General features: G+C 49.7%; 2 protein-coding genes across 11 annotated transcripts in view; one reads left to right on the top strand and one right to left on the bottom strand.

Moving 5' to 3' along the window:
- The window catches only part of YIPF7 (Yip1 domain family member 7), a 133,330-nt gene extending 124,553 nt beyond the window's left edge, over positions 1-8,777 (bottom strand). Inside the window, exon 1 of one of the 4 annotated variants that reach the window (XM_073645551.1) lies at positions 8,693-8,777. The gene's annotated coding sequence lies outside the window, so the exon portion shown is untranslated. The other 3 variants (XM_073645548.1, XM_073645550.1, XM_073645549.1) reach the window with 3 other exon arrangements.
- LOC141160600 (translation factor GUF1, mitochondrial-like) overlaps positions 8,361-24,138 on the top strand; it is a 63,493-nt gene continuing 47,715 nt past the window's right edge. For 5 of the 7 annotated variants that reach the window (XR_012250378.1, XR_012250414.1, XM_073645557.1 and 2 more), the window contains exon 1: positions 15,551-15,651. The gene's annotated coding sequence lies outside the window, so the exon portion shown is untranslated. Of the gene's footprint in view, positions 8,504-15,550; positions 15,659-24,138 lie in introns of those variants that run through there. The other 2 variants (XM_073645555.1, XM_073645554.1) reach the window with 2 other exon arrangements.

Genomic DNA, 24,138 nt, shown 5'->3' with positions numbered 1-24,138 from the left:
ATCTTGAAGGAGTTCCCAGAGATGCTTAGCACTTGTTGGCCCTTTTGCCTTCACTCTGCGGTCCAGCTCACCCCAAACCATCTCGATTGGGTTCAGGTCTGGTGACTGTGGAGGCCAGGTCATCTGACGTAGCACCCCATCACTCTCCCTCTTGGTCAAATAGCCCTTACACAGCCTGGAGGTGTGTTTGGGGTCATTGTCCTGTTGAAAAATAAATGATGGTCCAACTAAACGCAAACCGGATGGAATAGCATGCCGCTGCAAGATGCTGTGGTAGCCATGCTAGTTCAGTATGCCTTCAATTTTGAATAAATCCCCAACAGTGTCACCAGCAAAGCACCCCCACACCATCACACCTCCTCCTCCATGCTTCACGGTGGGAACCAGGCATCTAGAGTCCATCCGTTCACCTTTTCTGCATCACACAGAGACACGGTGGTTGGAACCAAAGATCTCAAATTTGGACTCATCAGACCAAAGCACAGATTTCCACTGGTCTAATGTCTATTTCTGGTGTTCTTTAGCCCAAACAAGTCTCTTCTGCTTGTTGCCTGTCCTTAGCTGTGGTTTCCTAGCAGCTATTTTACCATGAAGGCCTGCTACACAAAGTCTCCTCTTAACAGTTGTTGAAGAGATGTGTCTGCTGCTAGAACTCTGTGTGGTATTGACCTGGTCTCTAATCTGAGCTGCTGTTAACCTGCGATTTCTGAGGCAGGTGACTCGGATAAACTTATCCTCAGAAGCAGAGGTGACTCTTGGTCTTCCTTTCCTGGGACTGACCTTCATACCTTAAAGTAATGATGGCCACTCGTTTTTCTTTACTTAGCTGCTTTTTTCTTGCCATAATACAAATTCTAACAGTCTATTCAGTAGGACTATCAGCTGTGTATCCACCAGACTTCTGCACAACACAACTGATGGTCCCAACCCCATTTATAAGGCAAGAAATCCCACTTATTAAACCTGACAGGGCACACCTGTGAAGTGAAAAACATTTCCGGTGACTACCTCTTGAAGCTCATCAAGAGAATGCCAAGAGTGTGTGAAGCAGTCATTAAAGCAAAAGGTGGCTACTTTGAAGAACCTAGAATATAAGACATATTTTCAGTTGTTTCACACTTTTTTGTTAAGTATATAATTCCACATGTGTTAATTCATAGTTTTGATGCCTTCAGTGTGAATGTACAATTTTCATAGTCAGGAAAATACAGAAAAATCTTTAAATGAGAAGGTGTGTCCAAACTTTTGGTCTGTACTGTAAGAGATAAAATATTGTTGCATAGTTAACCTGTCTAGGTGATTATTGCAACCCACAACCTCAGATCTTCACATATAGGATTAGAAAAACATGGTTGTTTTCTTTCAAAAGCAATATCACATCTGTCCATAGATTGTGACTGGCATTGGACTTCAGCTCTACCTAAATAAATGGAGCTGAGCTGCAACACCGCACAGAACCTGTAGACAGGTTGTGGTGCTGTTTTTAGACAAAAAACACAAGTTTCTAATCATGGACAACACCTTTGAAGAGTTAGGCTGCGTTCTCACTATGCGTTTTTCAAGCGTTTTTGCCGCAGAATTTCCGCAGCAGAAACGCTTAAAAAAACGCTTGGTAATACGTGCCCCATGTTTCCCAATGATAATCCGCATGTGCTTGTGCACATGCTGCGGAAATTTCCGCTGCGGATTATCATTGCGGAAAAATATGCAGCATGTCCATTAATTTTGCGGACGCACAGTGTAATTGCCGCTATTGACTTGACATTAAATTGCTTAATATCCGTATGACTACATGTGCACATGTGGATATTAAGCGATTCAATGTGCGGATGGTACCCGGGTCTGGAGAAGAGGAGACTATCATCCAGACCGGGTACCATAGAACGTCGCGTGACCTGTCACATGACTAAATGACGTCATGAAAGGTCCTTTCACATCACCGCGAGCCATACAAAAGACCGGACGCAGGGGAGAAATTACCGGGGGCCATCAGAAGGTAAGTATAATGTTTTTTTTTATTTTTTACCATTTTTATTCTTTTTTTCAACTATTAACTTGGTCACACTATATAAATCCATGCCAAAATCACTTGGAAAAGCGCTTAATAACCCGCATGTAGAAATGCTTGACAAACGCTTCTACCTGGCAAGAAAAACGCATGCGTTTTTCCTGCCAGGGAGATGGGGAAAAATCAGCAGCATTTCTGCATTGTGGGCACTTAGCCTTATGCAGTACTTCTCTCTTTTGACAGATATTCAGGTGTAAAGAAACACTGCTGTACTCCCAGGAATAGGAATCACATTTTTACAACAGGTTCCCAGGGTCCGCCTGTGGTGTAGAGCTCCAGAGAAATTTTTTTCTCTATATTATTAATTAACGCTTACAATATTCTAAATCCAGATGTAGCAGCCACTAATTAGACAGCTGTAGTCCACTAATAGCGCACAGTGATGTGGTGCGCTCCACTATTAACATAGCACAGCATATGGCGGCTGCTATATCAGTACTCTAGAATATAAAAAATAATTAAAATTTCAATATTCTAAATATACATGAGTGTAAATAATAATTTTATAGCGCCAACATATTCCGCAGCAATTTACAATACATGTAAAAACAATATCAGACATTACATAGTAACACATAATTCAACAAAAACTAAAAGGAGTGAGGGCCCTGCTCGCAAGAGCTTACAATCTATAAGAAAATAGCGGGATGAGCAAGAGGGGCTTGTATTGTATGGTCCAGTCGTCATTGTAATAACGCTTCATGAGCCAGTCATCAGCCAGTACCTGTATAAGGACAGATACAAAGTGATACTGAGTGCATGGATTGTTGAGAATAGATGACAGAAGGTACAAGATTCTAAGAATTTAAGAAGAGAGAACAGGCAATGATTAAATTAATGAGGTATTGTGATAGGCTAATCTAAAGCCCCCATCACACTAAAAGAGATCGCTAGCGAAATCGCTGCTGAGTCACAAGTTTTGTGACGCAACAGCGACCTCAGCAGTGATCTCGCTACATTTGACACGTAGCATCGATCAGGCCCCTGCTGTGAGATCGCTGGTCGTATCGAAATGGCCTGGACCTTTTTTTGATCGTTGTAGTCCCGCTGGGTAGCATTCATCGGTGTGTTTGACACCTTACCAACGACCTCATTGGCGACTCAGAACTGAGACACATAGGCATGCATCGTTATACAGGTCGCTAAGGGTCGCCGTATCGTTGCTGCATCATTGGGAAGATCTGACTGTTTGACATCTCACCAGCGGCCACATAGCGACGCAGCAATGATCCCTGCCAATTCGTATCATTGTCGGGATCGCTGTAGCGTCGCTAAGTGTGACGGTACCTTAAAGAAATGTGGTTTTGGAGCACACTTAAAACTGTAGATACTGGGAATTAACCAGATTGTTTGGGGTAATGCATTTCAGAGAACTGGAGCAGCATGAGAGAAGTTTTTGAGTGGGAGGTTTGGATTATAGAGGATGTCAGGATACAGTCATTAGCAGAACAGAAAACGAAGATAGGGTGGTAGACAGAGGTGAGGGAGGGGATGCAGGGTGGTACAGAACTGTGGAGGGCGTTGTGGGTGATATTGATAAGTTTATATTGTACTCTTTAGCGGATGCAACCAGTGCAATTACTGGAACAGGGTGGAAGCATCGGTGTAACAGCTAGACAGAAATATGAGCCCAGCTGCCGCATTTAGGATGGATTGGAGAGGAGAGTTTAGTAAGAGGGAGAATGATTAGTAGAGTTGCAGTAGTCCAGATGAGAATGAATCAGAGCAAGGGTTCGAGCATACGACCTATTATATTGGACGAGTGTTATCCTTGGTTTTCACGGATAGCCCTCGTATCCATGTTATTATATGGGGCTGTGCACTTGACCCAGTCATCCGAGGGAAAAAATAAAAATAAAAAAGTGGTGACATGTCATATTTTCATCCAAATGTTAGATCAAAATTAGCAATGCAAGTCTATAGGTCCGTGGAAAACATCGTACCTCACTCGGTAGACATCCAAGTGCATTCCGATGTTCACAGACTGCCCTAATGAAGAAGGGTGAACAACATATTTTTTCCCACTTCCTAATGTGACTAGAAAGCCCAAATGGCAGTGGATCAGGCCTTCACTTGGCCTCCGGCAGCTTATCGGTACCCCACAATCGCCTTAGCAGTAACTGCTCCATTTAAATGGGGCTGTCAGAAATTGACAGCAGAATCTAAATGGTTAACAGCTGCATTTGATGCTTAGCTCCGGCAATTGCTGTTTGAGACAGATGCCAGCTGTGTGACAGTCAGCGTCTACAGTGTGTGAAGCAGGCTCAGCTCCTGATCCTGCTTCACACACTCGGTCCCACTCTAAGGCAGAATTTTTAGGCGGGCATTTCACGGGGCAATATTTTGCCACCCATTGAGAGAAACCTCTGACCGTCACCTGAAGCGAGATGCTAATCTTGCACATCTCGTGCACATATTTGTGTTTCTTCATATATCATGTTATACCATGCCTGACAAAGGGACCTAAGAAGTCCCGAAACCTTGTTTTGTAACATCATTTATTTTATTTTTGTTAGCAATTAAAAGGTAACATAACTACAAGATTATCTTGTTTTTCCCACCGAGAGCAATCCATAATACAGACACACACAGCTCTGTTACATCCATAATACAGACACACACAGCTCTGCTACACCCATAGTACAGACACACACAGCTCTGCTACATCCATAATACAGACACACACAGCTCTGCTACACCCATTGTACAGACACACAGCTCTGCCCCATCCATAGGACAGACACACACAGCTCTGCTACACCCATTGTACAGACACACACAGCTCTATCACACCCATAGTACAGACACACACAGCTCTGCCACACCCATAGTACAGACACACAGCTCTGCTACACCCATAATACATACACACACAGCTCTGCCACATTCATAGTACAGACACACACAGCTCTGCCACATTCATAGTACAGACACACACAGCTCTGCCACATTCATAGTACAGACACACACAGCTCTGCCACATTCATAGTACAGACACACACAGCTCTGTCACATTCATAGTACAGACACACACAGCTCTACCACATTTATAGTACAGACACACACAGCTCTACCACATTCATAGTACAGACACACAGCTCTGCTACACCCATAGTACAGACACACACAGCTCTGCCACATCCATAAGACAGACACACACAGCTCTGCCACATCCATAAGACAGACACACACTGCTCTGCCACATTCATAGTACAGACACACACAGCTCTGCCACACCCATAATACAATGAAAAAAGTGAGAGATGCGCTAAGAAGTGAATCCAAAACTTTTTGGTATGAGCACTTTTGGTGTTGCACTTTGCTGAATGGAGATCCTGGACATTTGCCTGAATCTCCATTGAGCAAAGTGCAACGCTCTGCAGGACAGTTAATTTGAAGCGAACAAAATGATCATCATACCAAAAGTTTTGGATTCACTTCTTAGCGCATCTCTAACTTTTTTCATTCGATTTTACTGGTTTCACTAGTCTGCACTTAGGCAAAGATGCCCTTGAGTTTTCAGCTTGGAAGTTAACAAACACAGTGCTAGTGCAAAACCTTTTTCTGTACATCCATAATACAGACACACACAGCTCTGCTACACCCATAGTACAGACACACACACAGCTCTGCTACACCCATAGTACAGACACACACACAGCTCTGCTACACCCACAGTACAGACACACACACACAGCTCTGAAACACCCACAGTACAGACACACACACAGCTCTGCTACACCTACAGTACAGACACACACAGCTCTGCTACACTCATAGTACATGTAACATCCCTGGCGGCGTGCTTGCATGGCTTACCATCTCCCACCATGCAAATGGAGAGAGACTTTTCTGCACCCTGTACCTGGTACTTCGCCTACTTCATCCAGTAAGCTGGGCAAAGTGTACGTCAAGGCGGTGGTTACCCCCGAGTCTCTGCACCCCTCCAACCAGGCGGAGGACTTCCAGTTGTCTCCTGAATCCCCCGGGGTGCTACCTGATAACAAATGGAGAGAGACTTTTCTGCACCCTGTACCTGGTACTTCGCCCACTTCATCCAGTAAGCTGGGCAAAGTGTACGTCAAAGCGGTGGTTAACCCCGAGTCTCTGCATCCATCCAACCTGGTGGGGGACTTCCAGTTGTCCCGTGAATCCTTTGGGGTACTACCCGATACATGGGCGTACCCAGGATCAAAACTAGGGGGTTGTTCAGGTTGTAAAATTTGAAAACGAAAAAGATGAATGATATGAAAATTTTAAGAAAATTATATGTAACTATAGAAGTGCTTTATTAGTTATTACAATTATTTGCTTGCAACAAATTTTGATTTTTATTCTAATTACATGTCTTACACTAATATCATTTTTCTTGGGTTTGAAGAAAACTTGTTCAAAACTTTAGTTTCAATCCAGTCCTGATTTTCCTCATCATTGTCCCCTGCCGGTGCTGAAATCAGCACACGCAAGGGACAATGAGTGATGAGTAGTATTCTGCTCCTGCTGTGTCCTGGTGTAAAAATAACAATAAAATAAAAAAAATCATTATACTCACCTGTCCAAAGATGTCCCCCACTGTAACCCATCTGACCGTTCACGCCGAGGAGCCAGGGAGAATGACTTCTGCAGCACTGATGCTGTGCTCAGTGAGCGGTGTCCTGTCACTCACTGAGCGCAGCGGAGGTTCGGGGCTCGCTCGCTGGAGTGAGTCATTCTCTCCGGCTCCTCGACTTGAACGGTCAGATGGGTTACAGTGGGGGACATCTTCGGACAGGTGAGTATAATAATTTTTTTATTTTATTCTTACACCAGGACACAGCTGGAGTAGAATACTACTCATCATTGTCCCTTGCTGGTGCTGATCGCAGCGCCGGCAGGGGACAATGATGAGGGCAGTGTTCAGCACCTGGCGCTTGGGAATAGCGCTAACTGTACACTGATTCCCAGGCACCAGTACGTGTCACACTGATGACACACGGATGTCAACCATGTGTCATCAGTACGGGATGTTTTGTGGCCCGTGCAGCGTGTAAAAATGTCAGCGTGTTTTGCCCACGGACACACGGTCTGTGGAAACACACTGTCATGTGCGCAGACTCATTCACTGGCAGGGGAGTGAGGTTTAAAGCGCCACTCCAGCAGCAAAATAAAAAACTGCAGGAGTGGAGCTTTAACTACACTATCTAACAGCTTTTTTCTTTTTCTTTTTCTGCTTCCTTTTGATGACGCTTCATTTGAGAATCCCATTGTCTACTGGGATGCTCAAAAGGTGATCATCAGATAAAAATTGGAATCATTCCCACCTTTACCCTAGTGAACAATAAAGAAGTGATCAAAAAAAATAAAATCACATTTGGTATCAACGTGTCCACAAAAGTACGATCTCTAAAAACTACAAGGGCTCGCTGACACACGAGCGAATAAATCGGACAAGTGCAATACGATAAAAAAATAGGACTGTACTTGAGCAGTGTAACACTATGGGGCAGTGTAACACTATGGGGCGGTGCACTCAAATGTCACCTGAGTGCAGTGCAATTCCCACGGACACCAGCAATGGAGGAGATGGAGAAATTACTTTCTCCATCTCCTCCATAGCTGTGTTGCAATTCTGTCATGTGAGAGAATCGGAGCACAGAGCACTGACACTCGGATCACACTCGCAGCAGAACAGGAGCCGAGTGTCATTAGCATATCGCATCCGATGCTCTATGCTCGTGGGTTGTTTTTTTTATTGCACATTTTTTAGTAAACCGTATAAAATGGATGGTGTCAATCAAAAGTATCACTGGTTCCAAAAAAAAAAGGAAGAAGGGAGGGAAAGACGAAAGCGCAGAAATTAAAAAGAAAAAGAATAACATTATTATAATAACATAGCCCAGTGCTTATGGGGTTAAATGCTCGGCCATATCAGGTAGGGCCATGTGACACTCAGTGCTGCTTATTATACTCTATTTTATACGTTTCTCCGTTTATTACCCTGAGCTGCTGCCTCATCTCCTGCCGCACATCCACCCCCTGTCCTGTCTGCAGACGCTGAAATAATAGAAGTGTCACACTGCTGTCAGTGACTCCAGTCTCCTGTACTTTATATATTATACCAGGCATTGCCAGCGATTTCAGCAAACTTACTTCAGGACCTTAATGATGTCACGGACCATGTGTGCAGTAAGCAGTCAATCACAATAAGAGTAAGCATTCATTAGGGAGGAGCCCAGTCACAGGTATTGTCAATCATCCCACATGGTCGAGGGTGTGTGCGGCCTGTGGCCCTGCTTCTAGGGGGGGGCAGCTGCCCCCCCCCTGCCCCACGGTGGGTACGCCCATGACCTGATATTAACAAGTGGTGAGAGACTTTCCTGTGTCCTGTTCCTGGTACTTCACCCACTTCCTCTGTTGCTGAGGATGGCTCGATGTTCCCTCTAGTGGACAGAAGAGGTAATCTTCTTGAAGAGAAGGATCGGCCTCCAAATTCTCTGCAGGAAATCCTTGCTGGCTTGAAGAAGAGACGGCATAAAGGGGGGTACTGTAACATCCCTGGTGACGTGCTTGCATGGCTTACCATCTCCCACCATGCAAGACTGCAATCTTACCTATCAGGCCAGGCTGCACACTTTGCTCCAGTACCTGCTGTTTGTATGTCTCTTGTCTGCTGGCTTAGGGCGGCGGCGCTGTTGCTTCCTGATTCTTAAAGCTACAGTGTGCGCAGTCCTAATGCGTCCCCAGCCTATTGCTGTGAGTCACTGGATACTTAAACCCCCTCCACCCAGTAGGAGGTGCCTGAGCAACACTTTCTTACAGTGTGTTTTGTGCAACTGTGAGTTGCCAGGTCCTGTCCTGAATCTAGTCTGTTTCCGCCACCCTGGGGGCTGAGTACCCAGGGCCGTTACCTGTATCTCTGACTTCTAGTCTGTTTCCGCCACCCTGGGGGCTGAGTTCCCAGGCTCATTCCTGTATCTTGTTCCCAGTTCAGTTCCTGTCTGAACAGTGTCCTAGCCCGTTACCTGTTTGTCTCTATGTCCGAACCTTCCCTTTTCCTGCAGTGTCTGAACCTGCACCTAACTGCAACTCGTTGTCTCTGTACTTCTGTTTGTGAGTTTTGTGTCCACTCGCTACTTCATTGTAAGTACCTTGTGTGTATCTGGTTCTGCTTGTCCCCTTTCCCTGCTTCCGTATCTACCTCCTGTGTTTTAACCATCTTCCTGTATTTTCCAGTCTGTTCCATGTGAACAGAGCCCTGTCCTGTCTGCCTGCACCTTCTGCTCTGTTCTGCTCGTTCACCACACCTGTGGTTCCGCTCTGCTTGTTCCTCGCACCTGCGATTCCACTCCGCTCTGCTAGTTCACCGCACCTGCGGTTCCGCTCTGTTCTGCTTGTTCACCGCACCTGCGGTTCCGCTCTGTTCTGCTTGTTCACCGCACCTGCGGTTCTGCTCTGCTCTGCTTGTTCACCGCACCTGCGGTTCCGCTCCGCTCTGCTTGTTCACCACACCTGCGGTTCCGCTCCGCTCTGCTTGTTCACCACACCTGCGGTTCCGCTCCGCTCTGCTAGTTCACCGCACCTGCAGTTCTGCTCTGCTCTGCTTGCTCACCGCACCTGCGGTTCCGCTCTGCTCTGCTTGCTCACCGCACCTGCGGTTCCGCTCTGCTCTGCTTGTTCACCGCACCTGCGGTTCCGCTCTGCTCTGCTTGTTCACCGCACCTGCGGTTCCGCTCTGTTCTGCTTGTTCACCGCACCTGCGGTTCAGCTCTGCTCTGCTTGTTCACCGCACCTGCGGTTCAGCTCTGCTCTGCTTGTTCACCGCACCTGCGGTTCAGCTCTGCTCTGCTTGTTCACCGCACCTGCGGTTCAGCTCTGCTCTGCTTGTTCACAGCACCGCGGTTTTGCTCTGCTCGTTCACCGCACCTGCGGTTCCGCTCTGCTTGTTCACCGCACCTGCGGTTCCGCTCTGCTTTGCTTGTTCACCGCACCTGCGGTTTTGCTCCGCTCTGCTTGTTCGCCGCACCTGCGGTTTTGCTCCGCTATGCTTGTTCACCACACCTGCGGTTTCGCCCTGCTCTGTTTGTTCACCGCACCTGCGGTTCCGCTCTGCTTTGCTTGTTCACCGCACCTGCGGTTTTGCTCCGCTCTGCTTGTTCGCCGCACCTGCGGTTTTGATCCACTATGCTTGTTCACCGCACCTGCGGTTTCGCCCTGCTCTGTTTGTTCACCGCACTCTGTTTGTTCACCGCATCTGCGGTTTCGCTCTGCTCTGCTGTCCACCGCACCTGTGGCTCCGTTCCTGTGTCCCAGTCTGTACTGGTCCCTATCCTGCCTGCGTTCCTACCTGCCAGTACCCGCCTGTCTGCATGCCAGCCGTGCCTGCCAGTGCCCACCTGTCTGCATTCCAGCCGTGACTACCAATACCCACCTGTCTTCATACCAGCCGTGCCTGCCAGTACCCACCTGTCTGTACGCCAGCCTAACCTGCCTGTTCCTGCATTCCCCAGTGGGAGTCAACAGCTGTGACCGGGGTCTGACCTGGAGTAGCACCTGGTCCCTCTGCTTGGTTCCTCCCTGGTTCACAGAGTCGACTGAGCTGCCGTGTGACCTTGGTCGGACTGAGTTGATACTTAGTTACCCCCCTCCAGGCACTCCTCGGTTCATGGTCCAGTGGCATCACTAATCAAGCTCATTTCAGTCAGTCCGGGTGCGAGCGTAACAGTTTGCTCAGGACATGGTTCCTGTTGAGCCCCACAGCCCTTCGCTCTCAGAGACATTTGAATCCTTGTCTGGCGAATACGTGCACCAAGGGAAAAAAATTTCGCAAGCTGAGGGCCAGGCGATTTACCACCAGCCCAAATGGAGCTATCAGCACTCGTTCCTGCGGATCCACCACGGTACTATGGGGATCCAAAACGAAGCCGTGCATTTGTGGAGCAATGCATGCTGCATTTCAAATTCTATGCTCACTATTTTCCTGCCGATCGGGTTAAAATAGCATTTCTGATGTCCTACATAGCGGGTGATGCCTTGAAATGGATCACCCCCCCATGGGAAGCATGGCATCCAATCGTCTCTGATGTGCAGGCCTTCCTGGTGGCCTTTCTAATGGTCTTCAATGACCCTAATCCTTAAGCTTCTGCTAAAGCTTCCCTTCCCAATATCCTGGAGCAGCCCCGATGGGTGATGTGTGTAGGTAGCCTACCAGTTCTCCAGCCTGAAGAGACTGCTGCCCACATAGAATCCACACAGGATGACAATGCTCCACAGAATACTTCTCTTCCCAACCTCAAGAGGCAGTCCAGATGTGCAAGGCGTAGAGGTAAACCGTCACGCCAGGTCCTGTCCTCCCAAAGACCTCCTGTTCCCCAGCCTGTAGAGGCAGCTATCCGCACAGAATCCATGAAGGATGACTATGTTCGTCAGGCAAAGAAGAGGCCAGAACTCAGTCACAAAATCGGATTGCGGTCCAGCTGCGGTTGTTTGGGATCCCCTGACGGTCTTTGTCCAGCGAAGGTTGGATAATCCCAAGACATTAGGCCTGTAGGAGAGGCAGCCCTTGGCGTTACTGTTTCCTCTCCACAGATGACAATGACTGTCTCCGTGGCAAGTGAAGGCCTCGGATTAACCGGAAGTTTCAGGCTTAAAGCCTTGAAGAGTCGGTGTCTGATTCCCGTCCGACAACTCCAGAAGCCGGTTTGGGCATTGTCAGCGGAAGGACGAGCCCTACTCAGAAACAGTCAAAATATGTCTGTACAAATTAAGCTCCAGATTTGAGCATTACACATGAAGAAGTTCACATTCCAGGTGCTGTCTGGTTTACCCTCAGGTCGTCCAGAGCCGAGAGATCTAGTGCCCGCTCAGGTCTGGAGATCCTGCATGGTGTTTCCTGGGGGACTGCTGAGGTGCAAGGGGTGTCCAGTCCCCATATCTTCAGGACAGTCAGCAGTTTCTTCTTCTTCTTCACCAGATCTGCTAGTCGCTGACTCGCTGTGCGCTGAAGTCTCCGAAGGAAGGGAAGCGGAGGCATTGTCCCCACACAGTCTCGACGATTGTATCAATGATCTGGCTTTAGGCACCGCCCCGCCTTGCAGACGTGTCATCTCAGAAACCAGACTGAAGTTGGTCCCTAAGCAAGGATCCTCCATCTCTAACAAATCTGGCAATAAGTCCATCATGGCGGTGGCTACCTCCAAGTCTCTGCACCCCTCCAACCAGGCGGAGGACCTCCAGTTGCCTCATGAATCATCCGGGGTGCTATCTGATAACAAATGGAGAGAGACTTTTCTGCACCCTGTACCTGGTACTTCGCCCACTTCATCCAATAAGCTTGGCAAACTGTACGTCAAGGCGGTGGTTACCCCCGAGTCTCTGCACCCCTCCAACCAGACGGAGGACTTCCAGTTGTCTCCTGAATCCCCCGCGGTGCTACCTGATAACAAATGGAGAGAGACTTTTCTGCACCCTGTACCTGGTACTTCGCCCACTTCCTCCAGTAAGATGGGCAAAGTGTACGTCAAAGCGGTGGTTAACCCCGAGTCTCAGCATCCCTCCAACCTGGTGGGGGACCTCCAGTTGTCCCGTGAATCCTTTGGGGTACTACCCGATATTAACAAGTGGTGAGAGACTTTCCTGTGTCCTGTTCCTGGTACTTCATCCACTTCCTCTGTTGCTGAGGATGGCTCGATGGGAGGAAGCATCCTAGTTACCAAGATGGTGAGACCAGTCTCGTTCCCTCTAGTGGACAGAAGAGGTAATCTTCTTGAAGAGAAGGATCGGCCTCCAAATTCTCTGCAGGAAATCCTTGCTGGCTTGAAGAAGAGGGGGTGTAAAGGGGGAGGTAACATCCCTGGCGGCGTGCTTGCATGGCTTACCATCTCCCACCATGCAAGACTGCAATCTTACCTATCAGGCCAGGCTGCACAATTTGCTCCAGTACCTGCTGTTTGTATGTCTCTTGTCTGCTGGCTTAGGGCGGCGGCGCTGTTGCTTCCTGATTCTTAAAGCTACAGTGTGCGCAGTCCTAATGCGTCCCCAGCCTATTGCTGTGAGTCACTGGATACTTAAACCCCCTCCACCCAGTAGCAGGTGCCTGAGCAACACTTTCTTACAGTGTGTTCTGTGCAACTGTGAGTTGCCAGGTCCTGTCCTGAATCTAGTCTGTTTCCGCCACCCTGGGGGCTGAGTTCCCAGGCTCGTTCCTGTATCTTGTTCCCAGTTCAGTTCCTGTCTGAACAGTGTCCTAGCCCGTTACCTGTTTGTCTCTATGTCCGAACCTTCCCTTTTCCTGCAGTGTCTGAACTTGCACCTAACACCAACTCGTTGTCTCAGTACTTCTGTTTGTGAGTTTTGTGTCCACTCGCTACTTCATTGTAAGTACCTTGTGTGTATCTCGTTCTGCTTGTCCCCTTTCCCTGCTTCCGTATCTACCTCCTGTGTTTTAACCATCTTCCTGTATTTTCCAGTCTGTTCCATGTGAACAGAGCCCTGTCCTGTCTGCCTGCACCTTCTGCTCTGTTCACCACACCTGTGGTTCCGCTCTGCTTGTTCCCCGCACCTGCGATTCCGCTCCGCTAGTTCACCGCACCTGCGGTTCCGCTCTGCTCTGCTTGTTCACCGCACCTGCGGTTTTGCTCTGCTTGTTCACCGCACCTGCAGTTTTGCTCTGCTCTGCTTGTTCACCGCACCTGCGGTTTTGCTCTGCTCTGCTTGTTCACCGCACCTGCGGTTTTGCTTTGCTCTGCTTGTTCACCGCACCTGCGGTTCTGCTCTGCTTGTTCACCGCACCTACAGTTCTGCTCTGCTCTGCTTGTTCACCGCACCTACAGTTCTGCTCTGCTCGGCTTGTTCACCGCACCTACAGTTCTGCTCTGCTCGGCTTGTTCACCGCACCGGCGGTTTCGCTCTCCTCTGCTTGTTCATCGCATTGGCAGTTTCGCTCTGCTTGTTCACCGCATCTGCGGTTTCGCTCTGCTCTGCTTTCCACCACACCTGCGGGTCCATTCCTGTGTCCCAGTCTGTACTGGTACCTATCCTGCATTCCTACCTGCCATACCCGCCTGTCTGCATGCCAGCCGTGTCTGCCAGTGCCCACCTGTCTGCATTCCAGCCATGACTACCAATACCCACCTTTCTTCATACCAGCCGTGCCTGCCAGTACCCACCTGTCTGTACGCCAGCCTAACCTGCCTGTTCCTGCATTCCCCGGTGGGGGTCAACAGCTGTGACCGGGGTCTGACCTGGAGTAGCACCTGGTCCCTCTGCTCGGTTCCTCCTTGGTTCACAGAGTCGACTGAGCCGCCGTGTGACCTTGGTCGGACCGAGTTGATACTTAGTTACGCCCCTCCAGGCACTCCTCGGTTCATGGTCCAGTGGGATCACTAATCAAGCTCACGCCAGTCAGTCCGGGCGCGAGCGTAACAGTACAGACACACACAGCTCTGCTACACTCATAGTACAGACACACACAGCTCAGCTGCACCCATAGTACAGACACACACAGCTCTGCTACACTCATAGTACAGACACACACAGCTCTGCTACACCCATAGGATAGACACACACACACAGCTCTGCTACATTCACAGTACAGACAGCTCTGCTACATTCACAGTACAGACACACAGCTGTTACACCCATAATACAGACACACACACCTGTGCTACACCCATAGGACAGAAACACACAGCTCTGCTACACTCATAGGACAGACCCACACACACAGCTCTGCTACACCCATAGGACAGACACACACAGCTCTGCTACACCCATAGGACAGACACACAGCCAGCTCTGCTACACCCATAGGACAGACACACAGCCAGCTCTGCTACACCCATAGGACAGACACACACACAGCTCTGCTACACCCATAGGACAGACACACACACACCGCTTTGCTACACCCATAGTACAGACACATACAGCTCTGCTACACCCATAGTACAGACACACACAGCTCTGCGACACCCATAGTACAGACACCCATAGCTCTACTACATTCACAGTACAGACACACAGCTCTGCTACACCCATAATAAAGACACACACAGCTCTGCTACACCCATATAACAGACACACACACCCCTGCTACACCCATAGCAGACACACACACAGCTCTACTACACCCATAGGACAGACACCCACAGCTCTGTTACACCCATAGTACAGACACACATAGCTCTGCTACATTTACAGTACAGACACACAGCTCTGCTACACCCATAATACAGACACACACACAGCTCTGCTACAGCCATAGGACACAAACAGCTCTGCTACATCCATAGGACACACACAGCTCTGCAGCTCTGCTACATCCATAGGACAGCCGCACAACTACAGACAGCTCCACTAGGTACATCGTGCAGTCAGTCACACTCGTAACTCGACACACTCTTTATTTAGCCAGTCAAGACTGCAGTCACATGACTGATAAGGAACCAATCACACCCATCAACGAATCCCTCTCTCAACTAAATCCGCACAGTCCGGAGCCTGACTCCTCCCCTGCACGTGACCAGTCATATGGCCGTGACGTCATCAAAGGTCCTAGTGGCTGCTGGAGCTGCGTGCGGCGGAGGGAGGAGGCTGCAGAGCGAGTGGTGGGTGGTGAGGCTGCTGATTACTGGGGAGACATGAATGCGCGCCCCACACGGAGCTCCGGGGCAGCCTCAGTCCCGGGGGGGGGTTAGCCTCAGTCCCGGGCGGCAGCCTCAGTCCCGGGGGGCAGCCTGGCTTCCAGCTGGATGTGCTTAGTCCCCTGCACTCTAGAGAGCGGCTCATAGACTGCTGTAGAGCAGCAATGGTCGGTGACGGGTCAGAGCCGGTGATTCCAGGGAGCCGCAGCCTCTCACCTGTCAGCAGTTGGGCTATAAACCAGGTTTCCAGTCACTGACAGTATGGCTGGAGCTGCGCCCATTATGCACTGTTAGAACTTGGCGATTTCTGCCATGTTTGGAGGTTCCTGGATTCTGTATTTTTCTGCACAGGGTTTGTCCAGGAGGAAAAGGAACACAGAGCGCCAGTCCTGGCCACAGGTTGTGTCTGGTACTACAGCTCCGGTCTAGTGACGTGACAGGTGCTGAGCTGTAATGCCACACACAGCCTGTGCCCAGGGGTGGCGCTGTAATCCATCAGCTGTGGCTTTCTACTCTGGGACAACTTCTGTAAGGCTGAATTCACACATCTGTGCTCCATGGACCGAGCTCAGATCTGACAACCGCTGGGTCACCAGTGCTGATCTGTGATTACCTCCTAGGAATAGATGAGGCATTGATCAGGTCCGGAGAGCCGGGCCGGGTGGTCTCGTCCCACCACGGATGTGTGAGTTCGTCCTTAAGTTAATATCTTAGTGTTAGAGTTCTCCTTTAGAATTTGTGTTCACATGAGAGTAATTTATTATAGTTTATTGTGTAACTTTCGAAAAACGTATCGATTACTAATCCTGAGTTACAGCCAGTGATAGTCTAGAGCTGCGTTCAGAGATTTTGCAGGCTTCTGAGCTGAAATCTCCCAGCAGTCCTTGCTGAGATCACTATTGTTAGCGTTGCAATGTTAAGGCAGGTGCAGATAACCGTGTCGTCGGTCGGAGTGCGATCTGACAAAACATTGAATCGCACTCTGACCAGTGTTTGCCCAAGGAGAAAAATCGGACATGTGCACGGCCCCATAGACAGTCTGTCCGAGGACAAAAATCACTATGCTTGAGTTTCATCTAATATTCGGATCACGCTCGGCCATGCAAGTTAATGAGTCCTTGGAAAAGATCGCACTGCACTCAGATGACATCTGAGTGCAGTCCCATTTTTCACGGATTGACTTAATGGAGAAGATGAAGAATTTTTTTTGACCTATGTCTTGTATCTTGTTTTGTGTCACTTTATGTACAGTCGTGGCCAAAAGTCTTGTGACTGATACACATTTTGGTGTTCACTTCAGTGTTTTTAGAGCTTTTAGTCAGATGTTTCTGTGGTTACTGTACTACAATTATCAGCATTTTATAAGTTTTACACTTTTATTGACAAATACATCAAGTTTATGGAAAGATTCAATATTCACAGTGTTGACCCTTATTTTTCAAGACTCGTTCCCTTCGCCCTGGCAGCTGGATATCGGCTGCTGGGCCAAATCCTGACTGACGGACAATTTTTGTCTAATCAGTGCTTGGAGCTGACTACATACATTTCTGTTTGTCCACCCGCTTTTTGAGGATTGACCACTATCGAATTGAGATCTGGAGAGTTTACTGGCCATGAACCCAAAATGTCAATGTTACCAGACACTTAGTTGTCACTATTGCCTTGTGAGATATTCTCCGTCATGCTGGTATATGCATTGTTAATCAACAAAAATGCTCCTGCTGTGTTCTTAGGCAAAATTGTGAGTGAGCCCACTCCCTTTTGATGATGGATAACTCCACACATGACTCGTCTCGGGCTGCTTTACTGTTGGCATAACACAGGACTCAAAGTAGCGCTCAGCTTTTCTTCTCTGGACATTCATTCTTCCATATATCCCTAACAGTTTGAAGGGGGCCTTCATCAGGGAAAATAACTTTACCCCAGTCCTCTGTAATCCAATCACTGTACTTTACTGCATTTTATAATCCTGTTCTTAATCTTTTTCATGGAAAAAAGTGGTTTCTTTGCTGCCCTACTTGACACCAGCACAGCCTCCAAAGTCCTTCTCCTCACGGTGTGTACAGATGCACTGACGCCTGCCTGCTGCCATTCTTGAGCAAGCTCTGCGCTGGTGTTGAACCAATTCCATAGCTGAATCCTATGTAGGAGGTGATACAGGGACTTGCTGGACTTTCTTAGGAGTCCTGAAGTCTTCACAGCAAATTAACCTCCCCCTATTAAGTTATTTATTATAGTTCCATTTATTACATGGAGCTTTACATGTGAAAAGGGATATACATAGCAAAAAACAATTACAATAATCTTGAACAAAAACGAATCATTGACTGGCACAGGAGGAGCGAGGACCCTGCCCGTGAGGGCTTACAGTCTACAATGAATGGGTGAGGATACAGTAGGTGAGGGTAGATAGCTGGTTGTGCAGCAGTATGGTGGAGCAGTGGTTACTGCAGGTTGTAGGTTTGTCAGAAGAGGTGGATCTTCAGCTTCCTTTTGAAGGTTTCCACGGTAGGCGACAGTCTGATATGTTGGGGTAGAGCGTTCTAGAGTAGGGGGATGCACGGGAGAAATCTTGCGTGCGATTGTGGGAAAAGAAGATAAGAGGGGAGTAGAGAAGATCTTCTGAGGCTCGGAGGTTGTGTGCAGGTAAGTACCGGAACACTAGGTCACAGTTATATGGAGGAGACAGGTTGTGGTTGGCTTTGTATGCCATGGATAGGGTTTTCAACTGGAGTCTCTGGATAATGGGGAGCCAGTGAAGGGATTGACAGAGGGGAGAGGCCAGGGAATAGCGGGGGGGACAGGTGGATTAGTCGGGCAGCAGAGTACAGTTATCTGACAGGAGAAAACCAACTCCTTTGCCATGCTTGCCAATGGGGCGATGGGTGTGGGAAAGGTGGAATCCAACGTATGAAAGTGCAGCTGGAGAGGCCATGTTAGAGGGGGTGAGTCAGGTACCGTTGATGCCAAGGAAGGAAAGTTTGTTAGTAATGAAAAGGTCATGGATGTAGGAAAGTTTGTTACAGACGGAGAGAGCGTTCCATAGAGCTCCTGTTGGTGGGATTGGGGAACGGGGGGGATGGGCAATGGGTATAGGGTTAGAAAGGTTGCGGAAATTTGATAGATTGTGGATGAGAGGTAGAAGTGACTGTGGGGATGTGGTGAGGAGGGCCATGATTTGGAGAGATATCTCCAGCAGTGAGGAGGAGCAGGAGAGAGCGTGAGGTGGCTGTCTGTGTTTGGAGACAGAGGATTGTATGTTGAGGAACAGATCTGAGGAGGAGGTGAGATGGAGGGAGAGATGACCACTTCATTGCTAGGTGTAGGAATGAGAAGGGTTAGTAGAACGTGTAGGACTATAGGGGTGAGAGTGAAAACAAAGAGAATTTTTTTTACTATGGCTGTGTGTGGCGCCCTGCTGCGCACAGGTGCCACAGAACCCAGTAGGGTGCATGGATGGACTTCTCCACAAGAGGCCCTCATTACATTCACACGCCTCCACCCTATCACGTCAGACCAGCAGAGGGAGCCCTGATAGGGATATATATAGGGAGGGTGGAGCCAGGCAGCTCAGTTAGTCAGAAGTTAGTTCAATGAGAAGTAAGTTGAAGAGCGTGCTGACGCTGAGAGCAGCGAAGACGCAGCTCGTCTGCTGCTGCCGTAGTGAGGGCCCCGAGTGTGGCCGACGGCAAGGAGGAAAGGAGAGAGGGGTTAAGGGGGCAGGGGAGCGTACTAGGCTCACCCCAAAGTATACACCGGACACCGTGTCCGCGCCTACAGGGACCTTCACACCCAGTAGGGACCACCGGATACTTGGAGGACTACAAGTCCCAGGTCGACCAACGCTGACTATTGTACCAGGGCTAGGAGTCACGGAGGCCCCAGTGTCCAGGGAGAGTGATCTTCAGGAGAAAGCCCTACCACCAGGTCAGCAGGTTCAAAAGAGAATGAGAGACAGTAATAAAGCTAGGCCTAGCTCCAGGCAGGTCAGAAGCTTAGCAAGTGAAAGCAACGGATCAGGAATCCCTGTACCCGCTCACTGGGGAGAGTCCAGAAGTCCACCCTGCGTACCGAGTACCCTGGACCATACCTGCATCAAGACCAGTAAAGGTACCGAAGCGAACCCCCGTGTGAGTGTCCGTCATTTCTTCCTGAACCGCCCTGGCCATCTTTCCCCTGTACCACCATCCATTACCCCACGCTGCCCTGAGGCCCGCTCCAACTGTGGGGAGCCCTTCCATCATAAGCTGCCCTAACATCTGCCTCAGAGGACTGCTCCGCAGCGGCGGCTCCCTTTAGCCGCATTCCACAGGTGGCGTCACAAACACTTTACAAATCCCCTATACATAATTCCCCTTTTGGGTGACTGCCCTGGGCCACGGACCGGGCCAGCCACCGTGATATCCCCCACCGGCATCCGTAGGCCCGGCTGCTGAGTACCCCACGGCCCTTGGGGCGCGTCACCTTCTGGCGTCACTAACAGCATTCCGTGCCCGTTGCCACCGGGTACTGTGCACCTTAAAAGACTGTAATACTCACTGTGGTGAAGGTTTCCTGCCATTCCCGAGATTTCCCGCCATTGTCCGCCATTTTCCTGTCGCCGCGCGGGAAGTAGAGGGGCGTAACCGCTGGAAGCGCGTGAAGCCCAGGACACGCCCCGACCCCGACGCAGCACCAGGAAGCGTCAGGTCCTGGAAGGAGTCCAGAGGACGCTCTGACATCAGACGCGAGTGACGCAAGGTCCTGGAAGAAGACCGTCGCCCGCAGAGCTGCGGCCTACCTGATAAGAAGTGAAGAAGGTAGGCTACGGTTTACTAGGGGGGGCGCAAATATGGCCGACGACCAGCAAGCCGCCGGAGCATCGGTTAACGCTCCTGCTGTTCAACTTGCGCCCGGCGCTGCACAGGCCGGAGCGGCCGCTCCACCAGCAGGGGTCGTGACTCCGTTGATACCCATGGCCCTGCCGTATATCGCTGGAGCAAAATGGCTTCCCCAGTATAATGGCAAACCAGACACCCTGTCTGGATTCAAGAGAAAAATATGCGGGGTACTGGACATGTATTCTATGACTGGTAAGCAGAGAGCTGCTGTTGTGCTGGGACAAGTGACTGGTGCCGCAGAGCGGGAAGTTGAAACCTAGCCAGCCGCAGACCAGGAATCAGTATCCACTATCTTTAAGAGACTGCAAACTGTGTTTGAAAACCGCACTGAGACAGATCTCCAGATGAGGTTCTACCACTGTGTCCATCAACCTGAGGACAGTATCCGGGACTACGCCTGGCGCTTACAGGAAGCCCTGCGGGCCCTGAAACGGGTTAGTCCAGCCAGCATACAAGATGAAAATAAAATGCTGACTGAACAGTTCATCCGGGGGAGGTACCAGGAGGAGAGCAGAACTGTACTGTGGTGGGCTTTAGATCATCCAGACGCCACCTTTGATACCCTCAAGGTCACGGCTATTAAGGGTCTACAGCCCCTGGAAACATAAAGGACTGCTATCCAGCGCTACCAGGGTGGGGCCACCCCAGTGCCCGCAGCCCCCACCGCTCCTTCAGTGACGGCTGAAACAAAGATGCAAACAGTGCCCCCTAGCGAGCTGGACAGCCTGCGCTCTAAAATGCGCCAGCTAAGTAAAACCCTGGCCACTGTCCTGAGCACCCTGCAGCTACAGGAGGAGCCCGAGCCGGAAGGAAGGATTCTACTCGCTGACAGCCCTGAGGATGTCCCCTGGATGAGGAGAAGGAGGACAATGCTACCCCGTAGGAGGAAAACGCCACCCCGTGGGAGGACCAACGTCGCCCTCCAGGAGACTTCATCTGCTACCGTTGCCACAAGGCAGGCCACACAGCGTGGAACTGTCCTTTAAGCGAGCAAACCCTGGGGCCGAGGGCCGACACCCAGGAGTAAATCAACCAGGCCCATCAAGCTGGTACAATCGGTTTGTAGGAGGAAGGCCTTTCCTGTCCATCGTGCTGGACGGCATTGCTACACCTGCATTACTGGACACCAGCTCACAGGTAACCATCATACCTGATGTCCTCTACAAAAGGTACTGGTCCATAGATGAACTCCACCCGCCAGCCCCGAACCTCTCTGTGTATGTCTCTAATGGCCTTCCTCTTAACCTAGTAGGGGTTAAGGACGTGACAGTGACGATGGGAAGAGTGGAACTAAAGGACCAAGGACTAATTGTCATAGAATCTAACCCTGGTGATACAGACTTTTATATGATACTTGGTACAAATATTGTTGGTAACTGTTTGGGAGAAGTGTTGTTTTTGCTCCAACAGATTGCTGACACTGCCAAACTAGGGCAGAGGAAGGTGCTCCAGAGAGAGATTCGAGCCCTCCTGTACCAGCAACAGGTAAAGCTAACAGGTGGTGAGATTGGTAATGTACGGGTGACAGACCCGATACCCATTGTAATTCCCCCAATGAGTGAGATGCTGATTTGGTGTAGGGCAGCAATAGGTTTCAAGGGACAGAACTATCAGGCGGTAGTGGAGCCCATTAGCTCAGAACACAGACCTATAATCTTAACTGCTAGAGGGGTAGTTGATGTACGCAATGGGAGGGTACTCATACGTCTCCTAAATTGTGGGGAGGATGAAGTTAAATTACCAAGATACGCCACTGTTGCCAGGTTGTATACTGTGAATGATGATGTCATACATACAGTAGAGTCTTTAACCTCATCTGACACAGTGGAGGGTAATGACTCAGAAACCCAGGTGGAGGATTGGTGTCAACAGCTCCATATTGGGACAGACGCCACTCCTGTCCATCAAAAACAAGGTGTACACAGGGTGGTCCAGGAATACGAACAGGTATTCAGCAAACACCCACTTGATTTTCGGAGGATTAAAGGGGTACAACACCAAATACCCACAGGTGACCATCCACCCATCGAAGAACGTTACAGGCCCATACCACCAGCACACTACCAGAAAGCAAAGGAAATGTTGCATGACATGAAGAAAGCAGGGGTAATAAGAGATAGCTGTAGCCCCTGGGCATCTCCCCTGGTCTTGGTCAGGAAAAAGGATGGAAGCATGAGGATGTGCATAGATTACAGACGGGTAAACCACATAACACATAAATATGCATACCCTTTGCCCCGTACAGAGGAATCCCTGGCTGCATTAAAGTCTGCAAATTACTTCTCTACCCTTGACATCACTAGTGGGAACTGGCAAGTAGCAGTTGCTGAGGAGGACCCGGAGAAGATGGTCTTCACTACCCCGATGGTACTCTGTGAGTTCAACAGTATGCCGTTCGGACTCTGCAACGCCCCTGGAACGTTCCAGAGATTGATGGAGTGCTGTTTGGGACACCGTAACTTCGAGACGTGCTGGTATACCTGGATGACGTGATAGTGTACTCCAAGGCGTATGAGGACCATTTGAAGCACCTGGCAAAGGTATTTGAAGCATTGTCCCGGTATGGGATGAAATTGAAGCCTTCCAAGTGCCACCTGCTCAAACAGAAGGTTCAGTACCTGGGGCACATCGTCAGTCCAGAAGGAGTAGCACCAGACCCGGAGAAGGTCACTGCCATCCAGAAATGGCCGGAACCGAAGAATCTCAAGGAGGTACGTCAGTTCCTGGGACTGAACGGGTATTACCGGAGATTTGTAAAGGATTACACCAAGAAGGCAGCACCTTTGCAAGATCTCCTGGTAGGACAGTCCCACAGAGGCAACCCCCCCCCCCTTTCCAGTGGGGTAAAGAGCAGGCTGAGTCCTTTGCAGTGATGAAAGAGATCCTGACTGGCGAAGAAATCCTGGCCTACCCTGACTACAGCCAACCATTCCTGCTGTACACTGATGCCAGCAACGAGGGACTAGGAGCTGTGTTAAGCCAGAAGCAGTATGGCAAAGAGAAGGTGATTGCCTATGCCAGCAGGAAGCTCCGTCCTACCGAGAGGAATCCAGAAAACTATTGCTCCTTCAAGTTAGAGCTCCTGGCCTTGGTCTGGGCCATCACTGAACGATTCAAGCACTACCTGGCCTCCACTAAGTTCACTGCCTATACTGACAACAGCCCCTTGACACATCTAGAGACAGCCAAGTTGGGAGCCATGGAACAGCGTTGGATGGCCCGGCTGTCAAACTATCAGTTCACCATCAAGTACCGGGCAGGCCACAAGAACGCCAACGCCGATGCCCTATCCAGAATGCCTCACCAGTCGGACACTGAAGAAGAAGTGGATGACCTGGAGGAGATTGAGCTACCTGCCTTCCACAGAAATGGGATGGTCCACGAGCAGCGCACCTCCAGGAGGTATCGTGGTAAGACACTAAACCCTTTACCTCACCACAGTTGGAAGGAGACCCAGGACAGCGACCCGGTTGTCAGCTGTATCAAAGAACTGATAACCCAGGAATGTTCCTCCCTAGAGAAGGACGCTTCTCCACAAGCCAAGCAACTGTGTAATGAGAGAAGCCGGCTG

The sequence above is a fragment of the Phyllobates terribilis genome, unplaced genomic scaffold (assembly GCF_046119375.1).
Source record: "Phyllobates terribilis strain yellow unplaced genomic scaffold, ASM4611937v1 Scaffold_1__5_contigs__length_1240528914, whole genome shotgun sequence".
NCBI lineage: Eukaryota > Metazoa > Chordata > Amphibia > Anura > Dendrobatidae > Phyllobates > Phyllobates terribilis.
This window is presented reverse-complemented; position numbering and strand designations above follow the sequence as displayed.